This window comes from Arachis hypogaea, chromosome 20, assembly GCF_003086295.3.
Source record: "Arachis hypogaea cultivar Tifrunner chromosome 20, arahy.Tifrunner.gnm2.J5K5, whole genome shotgun sequence".
Classification (NCBI taxonomy): Eukaryota; Viridiplantae; Streptophyta; class Magnoliopsida; order Fabales; family Fabaceae; genus Arachis; species Arachis hypogaea.
This window is the reverse complement of record NC_092055.1, coordinates 98,477,753-98,485,309: the sequence shown is the minus strand read 5'-3', so window position 1 is coordinate 98,485,309 and position 7,557 is coordinate 98,477,753. Positions and strand designations below refer to the sequence as shown.

The window sequence follows — 7,557 nt, the reverse complement described above, 5'->3', positions numbered from 1 at the left end:
CAATAACAAAGGGGTCCTTACCTTCACGCTGAGCCAGTGCTGCTCCTACTGCATGGTTGGAGGCGTCGCACATTATTTCAAATGGCTGGCTCCAGTCTGGTCCTCTCACAATTGGAGCTTGAGTCAGGGCGGTCTTCAGCTTATGAAATGCTTGTTTGCAATTTTCACTGAACTTGAACTCAATATCTTTCTGCAGTAGCCTGGATAAGGGAAGTGCTACCTTACTGAAGTCCTTAATGAATCTCCTGTAAAAACCTGCATGGCCAAGGAACGAGCGGACTTCCCACACAGAAGAGGGGTAAGGTAAACTAGAAATAACATCCACCTTTGCTGGATCTACAGAAATGCCAGTATTAGACACAACATGTCCTAGTACAATCCCTTGTTTAACCATAAAGTGATATTTTTCAAAATTTAATACAAGGTTTGTACTGACACATCTATCTAATACTCTAGATAATCCATCTAAGCAAAGGCTAAAGGAATCACCATAAACACTAAAATCATCCATAAAAACTTCCATACAGTCCTCAATAAGATCAGAGAAAAGACTCATCATGCACCTTTGGAAGGTAGCTGGTGCATTACACAAGCCAAAGGGCATTCTCTTGTAAGCATAAGTCCAAAAAGGACATGTAAAAGTGATCTTTTCCTGATCCTCAGGAGCTATATGAATCTGGAAATAACCTGTGTAGCCATCTAAAAAATAATAATGTGATTTACCTGACAGGCGATCCAGCATTTGATCAATGAATGGAAGATGATAGTGATCCTTACGGGTTGCTTGGTTGAGGCGTCTGTAGTCAATGTAGACCCTCCAGGCATTCTGAACTCTGGTTGCCATGAGTTCTCCATGCTCATTCTTCACTGTAGTGACTCCAGACTTCTTTGGCACCACTTGTACTGGGCTTACCCATTCACTGTCTGAGATGGGATAGATGATATCTGCCTCCAGTAGTTTGGTCACTTCCTTTTTGACAACCTCTAAGATAGTGGGATTCAGTCTTCTCTGGGGTTGACGGACAGGTCTTGCTCCCTCTTCTAAAAATATCATATGCTCATAGACTTGAGGGTTGATGCCTACTATGTCTGCCAAACTCCAACCAATTGCCTTCTTGTGCCTCCTTAGTACACTAAGTAACTGCTCTTCTTATTGAGAAGTGAGTTCCCTTGCAATGATAACTGGAAACTTCTGCTCGTCTTCAAGGTAAGCATATTTGAGGTGTGGAAGAAGGGGTTTTAATTCTAACTTCTGATCATGGTCAGGCTCTGGGTTGTTTGGAGCTGGTAACAATGGTAAAGCACTATCATTGTCCTCTAAGAATGTCCCCACACTTGGACCTTGTCCTACGTACTGCTCTTCAAATTCCTCCTGGTGAACTTCAGCCACGGTTTTATCTATAATGTCACACTAGAGGATAGAATGATCCTCCGGAGGATGCTTCATAACTCCATTCAGATTGAAGACTACTACTCGGCCATTGGTGCACGAAATTGTGATCTCCAGGCTCGAACAATCCCTGGTAATGGCTCCAAAAACTTGGTGCTCTGTTCTCAATACATAATTGTCACAACTTCGATACAACTAACCAGCAAGTGCACTGGGTCGTCCAAGTAATACCTTACGTGAGTAAGGGTCGAATCCCACGGAGATTGTTGGTATGAAGCAAGCTATGGTCACCTTGTAAATCTCAGTCAGGCAGATATAAAGTGATAATGGTGTTTTCGAATATTATATAATAAAATAGGGATAGAGATACTTATGTAATTCATTGGTGAGAATTTCAGATAAGCGAATGGAGATGCTTTTCGTTCCTCTGAACCTCTGCTTTCCTGCTATCTTCATCCAGTTAGTCTTACTCCTTTCCATGGCTGGCTTTATGTGATACATCACCACTGTCAATGGCTACTTTCGGTCATCTCTCGGGAAAATGATCCAATGCCCTGTCACGGCACGGCTAATCGTCTGGAGGCATCACCCTTGTCAATGGCTTCATCTTATCCTCTCAGTGAATAATATGCTCACGCACCCTGTCACGGCACGGCTATTCATCTGTCGGTTCTCGATCATGCTGGAATAGGATTTACTATCCTTTTGCGTCTGTCACTAACGCCCTGCAATCGCGAGTTAGGAGCTCGTCACAGTCATTCAATCATTGAATCCTACTCGGAATACCACAGACAAGGTTTAGACCTTCCGGATTCTCTTGAATGCCGCCATCATTCTAGCTTACGCCACGAAGATTCCGGTTAAGAGATCTAAGAGATATTCATTCTAGCTTATTTCATGTAGAACAGAAGTGTTTCTCAGGCACGCGTTCATAAGGGAGAAGGATGATGAGCGTCACACATAATCATCACCTTCATCACGTTCTTGGGTGCGAATGGATATCTTAGAAGCGAAATAAGAAGAATTGAATAGAAAACAGTAGTACTTTGCATTAATCTTTGAAGAACAGCAGAGCTCCACACCTTAATCTATGGAGTGTAGAAACTCTACCGTTAAAAATACATAAGTGAAGGTCCAGGCATGGCCGAGATGGCCAGCCCCCTAAAACATGATCAAAGGATCATAAGGTAATCCAAAGATGCCTAATACAATAGTAAGAGGTCCTATTTATAATAAACTAGCTACTAGGGTTTACATGAGTAAGTATTTGATGTATAAATCCACTTCCAGGGCCCACTTGGTGTGTGTTTGGGCTGAGCTTAAGTGTTGCACGTGCAGAGGCCATTTGTGGAGTTGAACGCCAGTTTTTGTGCCAGTTTGGGTGTTCAACTTTGGTTTTGGATCCTTTTCTGGCGCTGGACGCCAGATTTGGGTAGAAAGCTGGCGTTGAACGCCAGTTTACGTCGTCAATTCTTGGCCAAAGTATGGACTATTATATATTTCTGGAAAGCCCTGGATGTCTACTTTCCAACGCAATTAGAAGCGCGCCATTTCGAGTTCTGTAGCTCCAGAAAATCCACTTTGAGTGCAGGGAGGTCAGAATCCAACAGCATCAGCAGTCCTTTTTCAACCTCTGAATCTGATTTCTGCTCAAGTCCCTCAATTTCAGCCAGAAAATACCTGAAATCACAGAAAAACACACAAACTCATAGTAAAGTCCAGAAATGTGAATTTAACACAAAATCTATTAAAAACATCCCTAAAAGTAACTAGATCCTACTAAAAACATACTAAAAACAATGTCAAAAAGCGTATAAATTGTCCGCTCATCACAACACCAAACTTAAATTGTTGCTTTTCCCCAAGCAACTGAAAATCAAAATAGGATAAAAAGAATAGAATATACTATAAATTCCAAACTATCAATGAAACAGAGCTTCAATCATATGAGCGGGACTTATAGCTTTTTGCCTCTTGAATAGTTTTGGCATCTCACTTTATCCATTGAGGTTCAGAATGATTGGCATCTATAGGAACTTCAGATTTCGAATAGTGTTATTGACTCTCTTAGTTCAGTATGATGATTCTTGAACACAGCTTCTTTATGAGTCTTGGCCGTGGCCCTAAGCATTTTGTTTTCCAGTATTACCACCGGATACATAAATGCCACAGACACATAATTGGGTGAACCTTTTCAGATTGTGACTCAGCTTTGCTAAAGTCCCCAATTAGAGGTGTCCAGGGTTCTTAAGCACACTCTTTTTTTTTTGCTTTGGACCTTGACTTTAACCGCTCAGTCTCAAGTTTTCACTTGACACCTACACGCCACAAGCACATGGTTAGGGACAGCTTGGTTTAGCCGCTTAGACCAGGATTTTATTCCTTTAGGCCCTCCTATCCACTGATGCTCAAAGCCTTGGGATCCTTTTTATTTGCCCTTGCCTTTTGGTTTTAAGGGTTATTGGATTTTTGCTCTTGCCTCTTGGTTTTAAGAGCTTTTGGCTTTTTCTGCTTGCTTTTTCTTTCTATTTTTTTTTCGCCTATTTTTTTTTTTTTTTTTTGCAAGCTTTGTTCTTTGCTGCTTTTTCTTGCTTCAAGAATCATTTTTTATGATTTTTCAAATTATCAAATAACATGTCTCCTAGTCATCATTCTTTCAAGAGCCAACATATTTAACATTCTTAAACAACAACTTCAAAAGACATATGCACTGTTCAAGCATACATTCAGAAAAAAAGAAGCATTATCACCACATCAATATAATTAAACTAAGTTCAAGGATAAATTCAAAACTCATGTACTTCTTGTTCTTTTGAATTAAAACAGTTTTTATTTTAAGAGAGGTGATGGATTCATAGGACATTCATAACTTTAAGACAAAGTTACTAACTACTAATGATCATGTAATGAAGACACAAACATAGATAAGCACATAACATAGAAAACGAAAAACAGAGAAAGTAAGAACAAGGAATGAGTCCACCTTAGTGATGTCCTTGAGCTCTTCTATGTCTCTTCCTTGCCTTGGCTGCTCCTCCTTCATTGCTTTTAGATCTTCTCTGATTTCATGAAGGATGATGGAGTGCTCTTGATGTTCCACCCTTAGTTGCTTCCAATAATTGTGTGGAAGAAAATGTATCCCCTGAGGTATCTCAGGGATCTCTTGATTTGCAGTCAAATGTTCTACCACTGAGCTATAGACCCTTGATGGAAGCTTTTGTCTTCCCTTTCCTCTTTCTAGAGGTTTCTCTGGCCTTAGGTGCCATCAATGATTATGGAAAAAACAAAAAAGCTATGGTTTTACCACACCAAACTTAGAATGTTGCTCGCCCTCGAGCAAGAGAAGAAAGAATAGAAGAAGAAGAAGAGGATATGGAGGAGATGGATGGAGGTGCGTATTCGGCCATATGGGTGGGATTGGGTGGGAAAGAGATGTTGAATTTTGAAGGTAGTGGTGTTTGGATGTGAGTGGTAAAGGGTTAATAAGGAAGAGTGTTTATTGGGAATAGAGGATGATTGAGAAGAGAGAAGAGAGTGAGTGGAGGTAGGCGGGGATCCTGTGGGGTCCACAGATCCTGAGGTGATCCTGTGAGGTCCCAGATCTTGAGGTGTCAAGGCATTTACATCCCTGCACCAATTTAGGCATGCAAAATGCCCTTGCACACAACTCTGGGCGTTCAGCGCCAGGTTGGTGCCCATTTTGGGCGTTCAACGCCCCTTTGCTGCCATTTCTGGCGTTGAACGCCAGAACCATGCTTGTTCTGGGCGTTCAGCGCCAGGATGCTCCCATTCTGGGCGTTCAGCGCCAGAACTATGCTCTGTTCTGGCGTTTGAACGCCAGACAGATGCTCCTCCAGGGTGTGATTTTTCTTCTGCTGTTTTTTATTCCTGTTTTTGATTTTTTTGTTTATTTTGTGACTCCACATGATCATGAACCTAAGAAAACATGAAAAACAATAAAAATAAGAATTAGATAAACATTGGGTTGCCTCCCAACAAGCGCTTCTTTAATGTCAATAGCTTGACAGTGGGCTCTCATGGAGCCTCACAGATGTGCAGAGCTTTGTTGAGACTCTCCAACACCAAACTTAGAGTTTGGATATGGGAGTTCAACACCAAACTTAGAGTTTGGTTGTGGCCTCCCAACACCAAACTTAGAGTTTGACTGTGGGGGCTCTGGTTGACTCTGCCTTGAGAGAAGCTTTTTCTGCTTCCTCTCCATGGTTGCAGAGGGAGATCCTTGAGTTTTAAACACAAGGGAGTCCTCATTCCATTGAAGGATTATTTTACCTCTGTCAACATTAATCACAGCTCTTGCTGTGGCCAGGAAAGGTCTTCCTAGGATGATGGATTCATCCTCTTCCTTTCCAGTATCCAGGACTATGAAATCAGCAGGGATGTAAAGGCCTTCAACCTTTACTAATACGTCCTCTACTTGTCCATAAGCCTGTTTTCTAGAGCTGTCTGCCATCTCTAATGAGATTTTAGCAGCTTGCACCCCATAGATTCCCAGTTTCTCTATTACAGAGAGGGGCATGAGGTTTATTCCTGAACCAAGGTCACACAGAGCCTTAAAGATCATGGTACCTATGGTACAGGGTATTATGAACTTTCCAGGATCCTGTCTCTTCTGAGGCAATGTCAGTTGATCCAGATCACTTAGTTCATTGATGAACAAGGGAGGTTCAACTTCCCAAGTATCAATGCCAAATAATTTGGCATTTAGCTTCATGATTGCACCAAGAAACTTGGTAGTTTGCTCTTCAGTAACATCCTCATTCTCTTCAGAAGAGGAATACTCATCAGAGCTCATGAAGGGCATAAGGAGGTTCAATGGGATCTCTATGGTCTCTAGATGGGCCCCAGAGTCCTTTGGTTCCTCAGAGGGAAGCTCCTTATTGACCACTGGACGTCCCAGGAGGTCTTCCTCCTTGGGATTCACGTCCTCTCCTCTCCTCACAGGTTCGGCCATGGCGCTTATGTCAATGGCCTTGCACTCTCCTTTTGGATTCTCTTCTGTATTACTTGGGAGAGTACTAGGAGGGATTTCAGTGATCCTTTTACTCAGCTGGCCCACTTGTGCTTCCAGATTTCTAATGGAAGACCTTGTTTCATTCATGAAACTTACAGTGGCTTTAGATAGATCAGAGACTAGATTTGCTAAATTAGAAGCATTTTGTTCAGAGTTCTCTGTCTGTTGCTGAGTTGATGATGGAAAAGGCTTGCTATTGTTAAACCTGTTTCTTCCACCATTGTTAAAGCCTTGTTGAGGCTTTTGATCCTTCCATGAGAAATTTGGATGATTTCTCCATGATGAGTTATAGGTGTTTCCATAAGGTTCACCTAAGTAGTTCAGCTCTGCTATTGCAGGGTTCTCAGGATCATAAGCTTCTTCTTCAGGAGAAGCCTCTTGAGTACTGTTGGATGCAGCTTGCATTCCATTCAGACTCTGAGAAATCATATTGACTTGCTGAGTTAATATTTTATTCTGAGCCAATATGGCATTCAGAGTATCAACTTCAAGAACTCCCATCTTCATAAGCGTCCCATTACTCACAGGATTCCTTTCAGAAGTGTACATGAACTGGTTATTAGCAACCATGTCAATGAGTTCTTGAGCTTCTGCAGGCGTTTTCTTTAGGTGAATGGATCCACCTGCAGAAGTGTCCAGTGACATCTTTGATAGCTCAGATAAACCATCATAGAATATATCCAGGATGGTCCATTCTGAAAGCATGTCAGAAGGACACTTTTTGATCAACTGTTTGTATCTTTCCCAAGCTTCATAGAGGGATTCACCTTCTTTCTGTCTGAAGGTTTGAACATCAGCTCTAAGCTTGCTCAGCTTTGGAGGAGGAAAGTACTTGGCTAAGAAAGTCGTGACTAGCTTATCCCAAGAGTTCAGGCTGTCTTTGGGTTGAGAATCCAACCATAATCTAGCTCTGTCTCTTACAGCAAAAGGGAAAAGCATGAGCCTGTAGACTTCAGGATCTACTCCATTAGTCTTAACAGTATCACATATCTGCAAGAATTCAGTTAAGAACTAAAAGGGATCTTCAGATGGAAGTCCATGAAACTTGCAGTTCTGCTGCATCAGAGAAACTAATTGAGGTTTCAGCTCAAAGTTGTTTGCTCCAATGGTAGGAATGGAGATGCTTCTTCCATGT

The 7,557-nt window shown here is 41.7% G+C and overlaps 1 non-coding gene across 1 annotated transcript; it reads left to right on the top strand.

Moving 5' to 3' along the window:
* Positions 1 to 7,121: 7,121 nt before the first annotated feature.
* Positions 7,122 to 7,229, top strand: LOC112787505 (small nucleolar RNA R71). Its single transcript, XR_003194915.1, has one exon. It is a non-coding gene; the product is annotated as a small nucleolar RNA R71 (small nucleolar RNA).
* The last annotated feature ends 328 nt before the right edge of the window (positions 7,230 to 7,557 follow it).